The 15,735-nt window shown below is 58.5% G+C and overlaps 1 long non-coding RNA gene across 1 annotated transcript; it reads right to left on the bottom strand.

Annotated features, from left to right (window-relative positions):
* Positions 1 to 9,839: 9,839 nt before the first annotated feature.
* Positions 9,840 to 11,624, bottom strand: LOC128782753 (uncharacterized). The gene is made up of 4 exons (XR_008428888.1): positions 11,609 to 11,624; positions 10,792 to 10,812; positions 10,698 to 10,749; positions 9,840 to 9,851 (listed from the first exon to the last, which is right to left on the bottom strand). It is a non-coding gene; the product is annotated as an uncharacterized LOC128782753 (long non-coding RNA).
* Between the last annotated feature and the right edge of the window lie 4,111 nt (positions 11,625 to 15,735).

Genomic DNA, 15,735 nt, shown 5'->3' with positions numbered 1-15,735 from the left:
GGGAGCCCCAGATCCAAACTTGGAGCCCCCAGACCCATTTTGGGACCCCCAAATCCGACTGGGACCCCCAGACCCATTTTGGGACCCCCAGACCCATTTTGGGTCCAATTGGGAGCCCCCAGACCCATTTTGGGACCCCCAGACCCAACTGGGACCCCCAAATCCAACTGGGACCCCCAGACCCATTTTGGGACTCCCAGATCCAAACTTGGAGGCCCCAGACCCATTTTGGGACCCCCAGACCCATTTTGGGACCCCCAGACCCATTTTGGGACCTCCAGGCCAAACTGGGACCCCCCAGATCCAAACTTGGAGCCCCCAGACCCATTTTGGGACCCCCAGACCAAATTGAGACCCCCCAAAGCCAACTGGGACCCCCAGACCCATTTTGGGAGCCCCAGATCCAAACTTGGAGCCCCCAGACCCATTTTGACACCCCCAAACCCAATTGGAAACACTCAGACCAAACTGGGACCCCCAGACCCCATTGGGACCCCCAGACCCATTTTGGGACTCCCAGATCTAAACTTGGAGCCCCCAGACCCATTTTGGGACCCCCAGACCCAACTGGGACCCCCCAAAGCCAAACTTGGAGCCCCCAGACCCAATTGGGAGCCCCAGACCCATTTTGGGACCCCCAGACCCAATTGGGACCCCCCAAATCCAGCTGGGACCCCCCAAATCCAGCTGAGACCCCCAGACCCATTTTGGGGCCCCCAGACCCATTTTGAGACCCCCAAACCCAATTGGGAACACTCGGACCAAACTGGGAGCCCCCAGACCCATTTTGGGACTCTCCAAATCAAACTTGGAGCCCCCAGACCCATTTTGGGACCCCCAGACCCAATTGGGAGCCCCCAAATCCAACTGGGAGCCCCCAGACCCCATTGGAACCCCCAGACCCATTTTGGGACCCCCAGATCTAAACTTGGAGCCCCCAGACCCATTTTGGGACCCCCAGACCAAACTGAGACCCCCCAAATCCAACTGGGACCCCCAGAGCCAAACTTGGAGCCCCCAGACCCATTTTGGAACCCCCAAGCCAAACTGGGACCCCCAGAGCCAAACTTGGAGCCCCCAGACCCAATTGGGAGCCCCCAAAACCCCTCGGGACCCCCCCAAGAACCCTCAAAACCCCTCTGGGACCTCCCCAGGACCCCCCAAAACCCCCCCAAAATCCCTCTAGGACCCCTCAATTCCCCTGAGGACCCCCAAAACCCCCCCAAGCTCCCCAAAACCCCCTCAGGCCCCCCAAAACCCCCCAAACTCCCCAAAATCCCTCTAGGACCCCCCAAAAGTCCCCCAGGACCCCCAAAACCCCCAAAATCCCTCTAGGACCCCCCAGAATCCCTCAGGGACTCCCCAAAATTCCTCTGGGATGCCCAAAACCCCCCAAGCCCCCCACCAAAATCCCTCTAAGACCCCCCAAAACCCCTCAGGACCCCCCAAAACCCCCCAAGCCCCCCAAAATTCCTCTAGGACCCCCCAAAAAGCCCCCAGGACCCCCAAAATCCCCTCAGGACTCCCCAAAATCCCTCTAGGACCCCCCCAATCCCCCCCAGGACCCCCCAAACCCCCCCAAGCTCTCCAAAATCCCTCTAGGACCCCCCCAAACCCCCTCAGGATCCCCCCAAACCCCCCCAAGCCCCCCAAAATCCCTCTTGGACCCCCCCAAACCCCCCCAGGACCCCCCCAAAAACCCCTCAGGACTCCCCAAAACCCCCCAAGCCCCCCCGAAAACCCCCTCAGTACCCCCTAAAACCCCCCCAAAATCTCTCTAGGACCCCCCCAAACCCCCTCAGGACTCCCCAAAACCCCCCCAAGCCCCCCAAAATCCCTCTAGGACCCCCCCAAAAAGCCCCCAGGACCCCCAAAACCACCTCAGGACTCCCCAAAATCCCCTCAGGACACCCCAAAATCTCTCTAGGACCCCCCCAAAACCCCCTCAGGACTCCCCAAAACCCCCCCAAGCCCCCCAAAATCCCTCTAGGACCCCCCAAAAGTCCCCCAGGACCCCAAAACCCCCCAAAATCCCTCTAGGACCCCCCAGAATCCCTCAGGGACTCCCCAAAATTCCTCTGGGATGCCCAAAACCCCCCAAGCCCCCCAAAATCCCTCTAGGACCCCCCCAAACCCCCTCAAGACCCCCCAAAACCCCCCCAAGCCCCCCAAAATCCCTCTAGGACCCCCCCAAAATCCTTCTAGGACCCCCCAAAATCTCTCTAGGACCCCCCCCAAAATCCCTCTAGGACCCCCCAAAAGTCCCCCAGGACCCCAAAACCCCCCAAAATTCCTCTAGGATCCCCCAGAATCCCCCAGGACTCCCCAAAATTCCTCTGGGATGCCCAAAACCCCCAAGCCCCCCACCAAAATCCCTCTAAGACCCCCCAAAACCCCTCAAGACCCCCCAAAACCCCCCAAGCCCCCCAAAATTCCTCTAGGACCCCCCCCAAAAAGCCCCCAGGACCCCCAAAATCCCCTCAGGACTCCCCAAAATCCCTCTAGGACCCCCCCAAACACCCTCAAGACCCCCCAAAACCCCCCCAAGCCCCCCAAAATTCCTCTAGGATCCCCCAGAATCCCCCAGGACTCCCCAAAATTCCTCTGAGATGCACAAAACCCCCCAAGCCCCCCACCAAAATCCCTCTAAGACCCCCCAAAACCCCTCAAGACCCCCCAAAACCCCCCAAGCCCCCCAAAATTCCTCTAGGACCCCCCCAATCCCCCCCAGGACCCCCCAAACCCCCCCAAGCTCTCCAAAATCCCTCTAGGATCCCCCCAAACCCCCTCAGGACCCCCCAAAACCCCCCCAAGCTCCCCAAAATCCCTCTTGGACCCCCCCAAACCCCCTCAGGACTTCCCAAACCCCCCTCAAGCCCCCCAAAATCTCTCCAGGACCCCCCCAAAATCCCTCCAGGACCCCCAAAAAGCCCCCAGGACCCCCCCAAACCTCGGCCTGCTTCAGCTCCTCCCTGCTGACGTCCTCGAGCGAGGCCTCCAGGAAGTTCATGGCGTAGCGCTCGATGGGGGTCAGCTGCAATTTGGGGAGGGGGTCAGCAACACTTGGGGACCCCCCCCAAAAAAATCCCGACCCCCAGAGACCCCCCCCCCCCAAAAAATCCCGGTTCTGATAAACCCCACAAAGCCCCCCAAAAAATTCCCTGAATTTTAATGGGAGAGGGGGAACAGGTGAGACCCCCAAATTTGGGGAGGGGGCAGCAGCACCTGGGGACCCCCCCCAAAAATCCCGACCCCCAGAGACCCCCCCCCAAAAAACCCCAAAGTCAGACCCCCCCAAAAATTCCCAAAATTAATGGGGGAGGGAGACCCCAAACCCTCCAAAAGTCCCCCCAAATCCTCCCCAAATCCCCCAAAATCACCCCAAAATCCTCCCAAAATCACCCCAAAAGCCCCCAAATCCCCCAAAATCATCCCAAAATCACCCCAAATCCTCCCAAAATCACCCCAAAAGCCCCCAAAATCTCCCCAAATCTGACCAAATCCCCCCAAAATCTCCCCAAATCACCCCAAATCTGACCAAATCCTCCCAAAATCTCCCCAAATCACCCCAAAACCTTCTCAAATCCCCCCAAAACCTTCCCACAATCCCCCAAAATCACCCCAAATCTGACCAAACCCCCCCAAAACCTTCCCAAATCCTCCCAAAATCACCCTAAAAGCCCCCAAAATCTCCCCAAATCACCCCAAAACCTTCCCAAATCCCCCAAAATCACCTCAAATCCCCCCATAACCTCCCCAAATCCCCCCAAATCACCCCAAAATCTCAAATCCCCCCAAACCTTCCCAAATCCACCTAAAGCCTCCCCAAATCCCCCTAAAATCACCCCAGAACCTTCCCAAATCCCCCCCAAATGACCCCAAATCCCCTCAAAACTTTCCCAAGTCCCCCAAAACCTCCCCAAATCTCCCCAAACCCTCCTCAAATCCCCCCAAAATCACCCCAAATCCGACCAAATCCCCCCCAAATCTCCCCAAATCCTCCCAAAATCACCCCAAACCCTACTCAAATCCCCCCAAATCACCCTAAAACTTCCCCAAATCCCCCCCAAATCAACTCAAAATCTCCCCAAATCCTCCCTAAATCACCCCAAAACCTTCCCAAAAGCAACCAAAAACTTTCCCAGATCACCCCAAAATCTCCCCAAATCCTCCCAAATCCCCACAAAATCTCCCCCAAATCACCCTAAACCCTCCCAAATCCTTCTCAAATCCCTAAAACCTCCCCAAATCACCCCAAAATCTCCCCAAAGTCCCCCAAACCTCCCCAACTTCCCCAAACCCTCCCCAACACCCCCCAAAATCCTCCCAAACCTCCCCAAATCCCCTAAAATAACCTGAAAACCTCCCCAAATCCCCCCAAAATCACCCCAAAACCTCCTCAAATCCCCCAAACCCTCCTCAAATCCCCTAAAATCACCCCAAAACCTCCCCAAATCCTCCCAAATCACCCCAAAACCTCCCAAAACCTCCCCAAACCCTCCTCAAATCCCCCCAAAATCACCCCAAAACCTTCCCAAATCCCCCCATATTCCCTCCAAAACCTCCCAAAATCACCCCAAATCTCCCCAAACCCTCCTCAAATCCCCCCAAAATCACCCCAAATCCTCCCAAACCCTCCTCAAATCCCCCCAAAATCACCCCAAATCTCCCCAAACCCTCCTCAAATCCCCCCAAAATCACCCCAAATCTCCCCAAACCCTCCTCAAATCCCCCCAAAACCACCCAAATCACCCCAAATCCCCCCAATATCTCCCCATATCGTCTCAAAATCACCCCAAAACCTCCCCAATTCACCCCAAAATCCCCCAAACCTCCCCAACTCCCCCAAAGCCTCCCCAACACCCCCCAAAATCCTCCCAAACCTCCCCAAATCCCCTAAAATCACCCCAAAACCTCCTCAAATCCCCCAAAATCACCCCAAAACCTTCCCAAATCCCCCCAAACCCTCCTCAAATCCCCCCAAAATCACCCCAAATCCTCCCAAATCACCCAAAAACCTCCCCAAATCACCCCAAAACCTCCCCAAATCCCCTAAAATCACCCCAAAACCTCCCCAAATCCTCCCGAATCACCCGAAAACCTCCCCAAATCCCCCCAAAATCTCCCCATATCCTCCCCAACTCCGCCCAAAACCTTCCCAAATCCCCCCCAAAACCTCCCCAACTCCCCCCAAAAAATCCCCCCCGAAGCCCTCGGGGCCCCGCCCCGCCCCTCACCTGGGCCAGGTGCGCTCACCTGCTCCACCAGGGCGGCGATCTCCTGCTCGGCCTTGCTCAGCTCCTCCTCGGGGCCCTCGGCGCCGGCGCCGTCCTCGGGGCTCAGCGACTCGCTGAACTCGGCCAGCGCCGCCACGTGCTCGGCCTGCGCCTGCGACGCCGCCCGGATGTCCTCGGGGTCCTCGGCCCCGCACAGAGCCTGGGGACAGCGGGGACATTGAGGGGACATTGAGGGGCTTGGGGACAGCGGGGACATTGAGGCAAAAATAACATTGGGGGCGTTCAGGGGATTGGGGACATTCAGGGGGTTGGGGACATTGGGGAAGTTCAGGGGATTGGGGACATTGGGAACACTGAGGGACTTGGGGACACTGGGGGCATTGAGGGACTTGGGGACACTTGGGGACGTTCAGGGGCTTGGGGACATTGGGGGCATTGAGGGGATTGGGGACACTGGTGACATTGGGGACACCGGGGCCATCGGGCCAGCGCCGCCACGTGCTCGGCCTGCGCCTGCGACGCCGCCCGGATGTCCTCGGGGTCCTCGGCCCCGCACAGAGCCTGGGGACAGCGGGGACATTGAGGGGCTTGGGGACAGCGGGGACATTGGGGACATTGAGGGGATTGGGGACATTGGGGACATTGGGGGCATTCAGGGGATTGAAGACATTGGGGGCGTTCAGGGGTTGGGGACACTGGGGACATTGAGGGGCTTGGGGACGTTGGGGACATTCAGGGGCTTGGGGACATTGGGGACATTGAGGGGCTTGGGGACATTGGGGACATTCAGGGGCTTGGGGACATTGGGGACATTGAGGGGCTTGGGGACATTGGGGACATTGAGGGGATTGGGGACATTGGGGACATCGAGGGGCTTGGGGACGTTGGGGACGTTCAGGGGATTGGGGACATTGGGGGCATTCAGGGGTTTGGGGACGTTTGGGACATTGAGGGGATTGGGGACTTTGAGGGGATTGGGGACATTGGGGACATTGAGGGACTTGGGGACATTGGGGACATTGAGGGACTTGGGGACATTGAGGAGATTGGGGACATTGGGGACATTCAGGGGCTTGGGGACATTCAGGGGATTTGGGACATTGGGGGCGTTCAGGGGTTGGGGACATTGGGGACATCGAGGGGCTTGGGGACGTTGGGGGCGTTCAGGGGATTGGGGACATTGGGGGCACTCAGGGGTTTGGGGACGTTTGGGACATTGAGGGACTTGGGGACATTGAGGGGATTGGGGACATTGGGGATGTTCAGGGACTTGGGGACATTGAGGGTCAAATTTGGCTCCATTTTGGCTCCATTTGGCTCCATTTTGGCTCCATTTGGCTCCATTTTGGCTCCATTTGGCTCCATTTTGAGTCAATTTTGGCTCCATTCAGGACCATATGGATCCATTTTGAACCATTTTGTGTCCATTTTGGGTCAATTTGTGTCCATTTTGGGTCCATCTGGGTTCCATTTTGGCTCCATTAGGCTCCATTTTGGTCCATTTTGAGCCACTTTGGCTCAATTTTGGATCAGTTTTGCTCCATTTTGGGTCCATTTGGCTCCATTTTGGGTCCATTTGGGTCTATTCGGGGCCATTTTGGGTCCACTCGGGGCCATTTTGGGTCCATTCAGGGCCATTTTGGTTCCATTTTGGCTCAATTTTGGATCCATTTTGGTCCATTTTGGCTCCATTTTGAGCCATTCTGGGTCAATTTTGGGTGCAATTTGCTCCATTTTGGCTTCATTTTGGTCCATTTTAGGTCAATTTTGTCTCCATTTTGTCTCCATTTGGCTCCATTTTGGGTCTATTTTGGGTCCCTTTGGGTCCATTTTAGCTCCATTTTGAGCCATTTTGGGTCTATTTAGGGCCATTTTGGGTCAGTTTGGGTCCACTTTGGACAAATTGTGGACAATTTGTCCACTTTGGGTCAATTTGTGTCCATTTTGGCTCCGTTTGGCTCCATTTTGGGTCCAATTTGCTCCATTTTGGGTCCATTTGGCTCCATTTTGGCTCCGTTTGACTCCATTTTGGTCAATTTCTGCTCCATTTTGGGTTCATTTGACTCCATTTTGGGTCAATTTGGATCCATTTGGGGCCATTTGGCTCCACTTTGGCTCCATTTGGGTCCATTTTGAGTGAATTTGGGGCCATTTTAGCTTCATTTGACTCCATTTTGGTCAATTTTGGCTCCATTTTAGGTCCATTTTGGCTGCATTTGGATCCATTTTGAACCATTTTGGCTCCATTTTGAGCCATTTTGGGTCCATTCAGGGCCATTTTAGGTCAATTTGGGGCCATTTTGTGTCCATTTTGGTCCATTTTGGACCAATTTTGGGTCCATTTTGGCTCCATTTGGGTCCATTTGGCTCCATTTTGGCTCCATTTGGTTCCATTTTGGGTGAATTTGGATCCATTTTGGCTCCATTTGGTTCCATTTTGGCTCCATTTTGGCTCCATTTTGGCTCCATTTTGGGTCCATTTTGGCTCCATTTTGGGTCCATTTTGGCTCTATTTTGGCTCCATTTTGGCTCCATTTTGGCTCTATTTTGGGTCCATTTTGGCTCTATTTTGGCTCCATTTTGGCTCTATTTTGGCTCCATTTTGGGTCCATTTTGGCTCCATTTTGGGTCCATTTTGGGTCAATTTTGCCTCTATTTTGGGTCAATTTTGGCTCCATTCGGGACCATTTGGATCCATTTTGAAACATTTTGGGTCAATTTTGGGTCAATTTTGGGTCCATTTGACTCCATTTTGGTCAATTGTAGCTCCATTTTGGGCTCATTTGACTCAATTTTCGTCAATTTTGGTTCCATTTGGCTCCATTTTGGGTCCATTTTGGTCAATTTTAGCTCCATTTTGGGTCCATTTGGGACAATTCTGGCTCCATTTGGGTCCATTTTGTTCAATTTTAGCTCCATTTTGGGTCCATTTGGGACAATTTTGGCTCCATTTGGATCCATTTTGTTCAATTTTAGCTCCATTTTGGGTCCATTTTGGACAATTTTGGCTCTATTTGGGTCCATTTTGGTCAATTTTAGCTCCATTTTGGGTCCATTTTTGGCCCATATGGCCCCATTTCGGGTCCATTTTGGCTCCATTTTGGGTCCGTTTGGCTCCATTTGACTCCATTTTGGTCAGTTTTAGCTCCATTTTGGCTCATTTTGGCTCCATTTTGGGGCCATTGGGATCCATTTTGAACCATTTTGGCTCCATTTTAGGGCCACTTGGATCCATTTTGAACCATTTTGGGTCAATTTTGGCTCCATTTTGCCTCCATTTGGCCCCATTTTCGCTCCATTTGGGGCCATTTTGGGTCCATTTTGAACCATTTTGGTTCCATTTTGGCTCCATTTTGGGGCCATTTTGAACCATTTTGGTTCCATTTTGGCTCCATTTTGGGGCCATTTTGAACCATTTTGGGTCCATTTGGCTCCGTTTTGGCTCCATTTTGGGGCCATTTTGGGTCAATTTGGGTCCATTTTGGTCACTTTTAGCTCCATTTTGGCTCATTTTGGCTCCATTTTGGGGCCATTTTGCGACATTTGGGGGACACTCGCCGCCTCCCCCCGCCTGCTCTCCCCCCCCTCCCCATCCCCGCGGCGCGCCCTCACCTGGCGCAGGTGCGCCTCACCTGCTCGAGGATGTGCGTCCTGCGCGTGGCCGCGGGGTCGTCGTCGTCGTCGTTGGCGCCGTCCCTGTCCCTGTCCCTGTCCCTGTCCCTGTCCCTGTCCCTGTCCCTGTCCCCTGCTCGGTCGCCATCGCTGTCGCGCTCCCGCGCCGGCTCCTCGGGCGCCATGTCGAACAGCTCGCGGATGGTTTGCTGCGGGGGAAACGCACCTGGCCTCACCTGGGGGGTACCTGGCCTCACCTGGGGGGTACCTGGCCTCACCTGGAGGGTACCTGGGTGAGGCTGGAGAGTACCTGGCCTCACCTGGGGGGTACCTGGGTGAGGCTGGAGAGTACCTGGGCTCACCTGGAGGGCACCTGGCCTCACCTGGAGAGTACCTGGCCTCACCTGGGGGCACCTGGGCTCACCTGGGGGTACCTGGGCTCACCTGGGGGTACCTGGCCTCACCTGGAGAGTACCTGGCCTCACCTGGGGGCACCTGGCCTCACCTGGAGGGTACCTGGCCTCACCTGGGGGGTACCTGGCCTCACCTGGGGGGTACCTGGGGGGGCCTGGGCTCACCTGGGCTCACCTGGGCACACCTAGGAGCTCGCCTGGGGGCACCTGCCCTCACCTGGGGGGTACCTGGAGGCACCTGGGCGCACCTGGGCTCACCTGGGAGCTCACCTGGGCACACCTGGGCTCACCTGGGAGCTCACCTGGGAGCACCTGGGCACACCTGGAGGGTACCCGGAGGCACCTGGGTGCACCTGGGGGGTACCTGGGGGTACCTGGGCTCACCTGGGGGTTCCTGGCCTCACCTGGGGGCACCTGGCCTCACCTGGAGGGCACCTGGGCTCACCTGGGGACACCTGGCCTCACCTGGAGGGTACCTGGGCTCACCTGGGGGGTACCTGGCCTCACCTGGAGAGTACCTAGCCTCACCTGGGGGTACCTGGGCTCACCTGGGGGGTACCTGGGCTCACCTGGGGGTACCTGGGCTCACCTGGAGGGTACCTGGCCTCACCTGGGGGGTACCTGGGGGGGCCTGGGCTCACCTGGGCACGCCTAGGAGCTCGCCTGCGGGCACCTAGCCTCACCTGGGGGGTACCCAGAGGCACCTGGGCACACCTGGGCTCACCTGGGGGCACCTGGGAGCTCACCTGGCCTCACCTGGGCACACCTGGGGGCACCTGGGAGCTCACCTGGCCTCACCTGGGCACACCTGGAGGGTACCCGGAGGCACCTGGGTGCACCTGGGGGGTACCTGGGGGCACCTGGGCTCACCTGGGGGTACCTGGCCTCACCTGGGCATACCTGGGTGAGCATGGGAGCTCACCTGGGCGCACCTGGGGGCACCTGGGCACACCTGGGGGCACCTGGGCTCACGTGGGGGGTACCTGGGCGCGCCTAGAAGCTCACCTGGGGGCACCTGGGCGGTACCTGGGGGCACCTGGGCACCTAGGAGCTCACCTGAGGGCACCTGGGCACACCTGGGGGATACCTGGGGGCACCTGGGTGCACCTGGGGGGTACCTGGGGGCACCTGGGCTCACCTGGGCACACCTTCCCAGGTGTCCCAAAAAAGGATCCTGCACACCTGGAAACAAACTGGATCCCACCTGGGCACACCTGAGCCCCACCTGGACACACCTGAGCCCCACCTGGACACACCTGAGCCCCACCTGGACACACCTGAGCCTCACCTGGGTACACCTGAGCCTCACCTGGGCATACCTGAGCCCCACCTGGACACACCTGAGCCCCACCTGGACACACCTGAGCCCCACCTGGGTACACCTGAGCCCCACCTGGGTACACCTGAGCCTCACCTGGGCACACCTGAGCCCCACCTGGGTACACCTGAGCCCCACCTGGGTACACCTGAGCCTCACCTGGGCACACCTGAGCCCCACCTGGGTACACCTGAGCCCCACCTGGGTACACCTGAGCCTCACCTGGGCACACCTGAGCCCCACCTGGACACACCTGAGCCCCACCTGGACACACCTGAGCCCCACCTGGACACACCTGAGCTTCACATGGACACACCTGAGCCCCACCTGGACACACCTGAGCCCCACCTGGACACACCTGAACTTCACCTGGGCACACCTGAGCCCCACCTGGACACACCTGAGCCCCACCTGGACACACCTGAGCTTCACATGGACACACCTGAGCCCCACCTGGGCACACCCAGAACCCACCTGAGCCTCACCTGGACACACCTGAGCCTCACCTGGACACATCCAGAACCCACCTGAGCCTCACCTGGACACACCTGAGCCCCACCTGGACACACCTGAGCCTCACCTGGACACAGCTAGACACACCTGGACACACCTGAACCCTACCTGGACAGCCCAGAAGTGCCCCCAGAGCGCTCCTTCACACCTGAGTCCCACCTGGACACACCCAGCACCCACCTGGAGCACACCTGAACCCCACCTGGGCCACACCTGAGCCTCACCTGGACACACCTAGAACCCACCTGGACACAGCTAGACACACCTGGGCCTCACCTGGACATACCCAGAGCCCACCTGGACACACCTGAGCCTCACCTGGACACACCTGAGCCTCACCTGGACACACCCAGAACCCACCTGGACACAGCTAGACACACCTGGACACACCTGAGCCTTACCTGGGCACACCTGAGTTTCACATGGACACACCTAAGCCTCACCTGGACACCCCAGAAGTGCCCCCAGAGCGCTCCTTCACACCTGAGTCCCACCTGGACATACCCAGAACCCACCTGAGCCTGACCTGGGCACACCTGAACCCCACCTGGACACCCCAGAAGTGCCCCCAGAGCGCTCCTTCACACCTGAGCCCCACCTGGACACACCCAGCACCCACCTGGAGCACACCTGAACCCCACCTGGGCCACACCTGAGCCTCACCTGGACACACCCAGAACCCACCTGGGCACACCTGAGCCTCACCTGGACACATCTGAGCCTCACCTGGACACACCCATAACCCACCTGGACACACCTGGACACACCCAGAACCCACCTGGGGCACACCTGGCCACCCCAAACCGCGCCTCCCGCTCACCCGCATCTCACCTGAGCCCCGCCCCACCCTCACCTGCCCCTCCCCAACATCTGCCAGGTGCCCCCCAGGAGGTTCCTCCACACCTGGGACCCCCGGCCCCGCCCTCACCTGTTTGAAGTAGGCGGTGGTGAAGTTGCCGCCCTCGATGGCCATGTCGCCCAGCAGCCGCTTCTGGTTGGCCTTCTTGAGGATGTTCTCCTCCACCGTGCGCTCGCTGATCAGCCTGCAGGTGAGACAGGTGAGACAGGTGAGACAGGTGAGCACAGGTGAGCACACAGGTAACACAGGTGGGACAGGTAACACCAGGGAATGGCCCCAGGGAACGGCCCCAGGGTGTTCTCCTCCACCGTGCGCTCGCTGATCAGCCTGCAGGTGAGACACAGGTGAGACAGGTGAGACAGGTGAGACAGGTGAGACAGGTGAGACAGGTGAGCACACAGGTGAGACAGGTGGGACAGTGAGCACACAGGTGAGACAGGTGAGCACACAGGTAACACAGGGGAATGGCCCCAGGGTGTTCTCCTTCACCGTGCTCTCGCTGATCAGCCTGCAGGTGAGACACAGGTGAGACAGGTGAGACAGGTGAGACAGGTGAGACAGGTGAGACAGGTGAGCACACAGGTGAGACAGGTGAGCACACAGGTGAGCACACAGGTGAGCACAGGTGGGACAGGTAACACCAGGGAATGGCCCCAGGGAACGGCCCCAGGGTGTTCTCCTCCACCGTGCGCTCGCTGATCAGCCTGCAGGTGAGACAGGTGAGACAGGTGAGCACACAGGTGAGCACACAGGTGAGCACACAGGTGAGACCAGGGAATGGCCCCAGGTAACGCAGGGGAACAGCCCCAGGTGAGCCCCAGGGTGTTCTCCTCCACCGTGCGCTCGCTGATCAGCCTGCAGGTGAGACAGGTGAGACAGGTGAGACAGGTGAGCACATAGGTGAGACAGGTGAGACACGTGAGCACACAGGTGAGACAGGTGAGACAGGTGAGACCACAGGTGAGCACACAGGTGAGACAGGTGAGCACACAGGTAACACAGGGGAATGGCCCCAGGGTGTTCTCCTCCACCGTGCGCTCGCTGATCAGCCCGCAGGTGAGACAGGTGAGACAGGTGAGCACACAGGTGAGCACACAGGTGAGCACAGGTGGGACAGGTGAGCACACAGGTGAGACAGGTGAGCACAGCTGAGACAGGTGAGACAGGTGAGACAGGTAACACAGGTGAGCTCCAGGTGAGCCCCAGGCAACACAGGTGAGCACCCAGGTGCTCCAGGTGACCTCCTGACACCCAAATACCTGCACAGGTGAGCTCTCAGCTGCACAGGTGAGCTCCTGACACCCAAATACCTGCACAGGTGAGCTCCTGACACCCAAATACCTGCACAGGTGAGCTCCTGACACCCAAATACCTGCACAGGTGAGCTCCTGACACCCAAATACCTGCACAGGTGAGCTCCTGACAACCAAATACCTGCCCAGGTGCGCTCACCTGTAGATGTGGACGTCGCGGGTCTGGCCGATGCGGTGACACCTGTCCTGCGCCTGAACAGGTACCTGAACAGGTACCCCGATAACCGCACAGGTACCCAGATACCTGCACAGGTGAGCTCCTGACACCCAAATACCTGCACAGGTGAGCTCCAGGTGCTACGGGTGAGCTCCTGACTCCCAAATACCTGCACAGGTGAGCTCCTGACTGCCAAATACCTGCACAGGTGAGCTCCTGACACCCAAATACCTGCACAGGTGAGCTCCTGACTCCCAAATACCTGCACAGGTGAGCTCTCAGCTGCACAGGTGAGCTCCTGACACCCAAATACCTGCACAGGTGAGGCTGAATCTCCCACACAGAGCCCCCCCAGGTGAGTCCCAGGTGGATCCCACCTGCCCAGGTGCGCTCACCTGTAGATGTGGACGTCGCGGGTCTGGCCGATGCGGTGACACCTGTCCTGCGCCTGAACAGGTACCTGAACAGGTACCCCGATAACCGCACAGGTACCCAGATACCTGCACAGGTGAGCTCCTGACACCCAAATACCTGCACAGGTGAGCTCCAGGTGCTACAGGTGAGCTCCTGACTCCCAAATACCTGCACAGGTGAGCTCCTGACACCCAAATACCTGCACAGGTGAGCTCCAGGTGTTACAGGTGAGCTCCTGACACCCAAATACCTGCACAGGTGAGCTCCAGGTGTTACAGGTGAGCTCCTGACACCCAAATACCTGCACAGGTGAGCTCCTGACTCCCAAATACCTGCACAGGTGAGCTCCAGGTGTTACAGGTGAGCTCCTGACACCCAAATACCTGCCCAGGTGCGCTCACCTGTAGATGTGGACGTCGCGGGTCTGGCCGATGCGGTGACACCTGTCCTGCGCCTGAACAGGTACCTGAACAGGTACCCTGATAACCGCACAGGTACCCAGATACCTGCACAGGTGAGCTCCTGACACCCAAATACCTGCACAGGTGAGCTCCTGACTCCCAAATACCTGCACAGGTGAGCTCCAGGTGTTACAGGTGAGCTCCTGACACCCAAATACCTGCCCAGGTGAGCTCCAGGTGTTACAGGTGAGCTCCTGACACCCAAATACCTGCCCAGGTGAGCTCCAGGTGTTACAGGTGAGCTCCTGACACCCAAATACCTGCCCAGGTGCGCTCACCTGTAGATGTGGACGTCGCGGGTCTGGCCGATGCGGTGACACCTGTCCTGCGCCTGCGCGTCCATGGTGGGGTTCCAGTCGGAGTCGTAGAAGACGACGGTGTCGGCGCCCGCCAGGTTGACGCCGACGCCGCCCGAGCGCGTCGAGAGGATGAAGCAGAAGATTCGCTTGTCGGCGTTGAAGCGCTCCATCAGCGCCTGCGGCACCACGCGCAGGTGAGGGCGGGGCACACCTGGGCACACCTGGGGCACACCTGAGATACCTGGGGCACACCTGAGAGACACCTGAGGGACACCTGAGATACCTGGGGCACACCTGAGATACCTGGGGCACACCTGAGAGGACACCGGAGATACCTGGGGCACACCTGAGATACCTGGGAATACCTGGGGCACACCTGAGATACCTGGGGCACACCTGGGGCACACCTGAGATACCTGGGGCACACCTGAGAGACACCTGAGGGACACCTGAGATACCTGAGGGGACACCTGGGGACACCTGAGATACCTGGGGCACACCTGAGATACCTGGGGCACACCTGGGGCACACCTGAGATACCTGGGGCACACCTGAGGGACACCTGAGATACCTGGGAATACCTGGGGCACACCTGAGATACCTGGGGACACCTGAGGGACACCTGGGGCACACCTGGGGCACACCTGAGATACCTGGGGCACACCTGAGATACCTGGGGCACACCTGAGGGACACCTGAGATACCTGGGGCACACCTGAGGGACACCTGAGATACCTGGGGCACACCTGGGGCACACCTGAGGGACACCTGAGGGACACCTGAGATACCTGAGGGACACCTGAGATACCTGGGGCACACCTGAGGGACACCTGAGATACCTGGGGCACACCTGGGGACACCTGAGATACCTGGGGCACACCTGGGGCACACCTGAGATACCTGGGGCACACCTGAGGGACACCTGAGATACCTGGGAATACCTGGGGCACACCTGAGATACCTGGGGACACCTGAGGGACACCTGGGGCACACCTGGGGCACACCTGAGATACCTGGGGCACACCTGAGATACCTGGGGCACACCTGAGGGACACCTGAGATACCTGGGGCACACCTGAGGGACACCTGAGATACCTGGGGCACACCTGGGGCACACCTGAGGGACACCTGAGGGACAC

This window comes from Vidua chalybeata (genome assembly GCF_026979565.1).
Source record: "Vidua chalybeata isolate OUT-0048 chromosome 37 unlocalized genomic scaffold, bVidCha1 merged haplotype SUPER_37_unloc_2, whole genome shotgun sequence".
Classification (NCBI taxonomy): Eukaryota; Metazoa; Chordata; class Aves; order Passeriformes; family Viduidae; genus Vidua; species Vidua chalybeata.
This window is presented reverse-complemented; position numbering and strand designations above follow the sequence as displayed.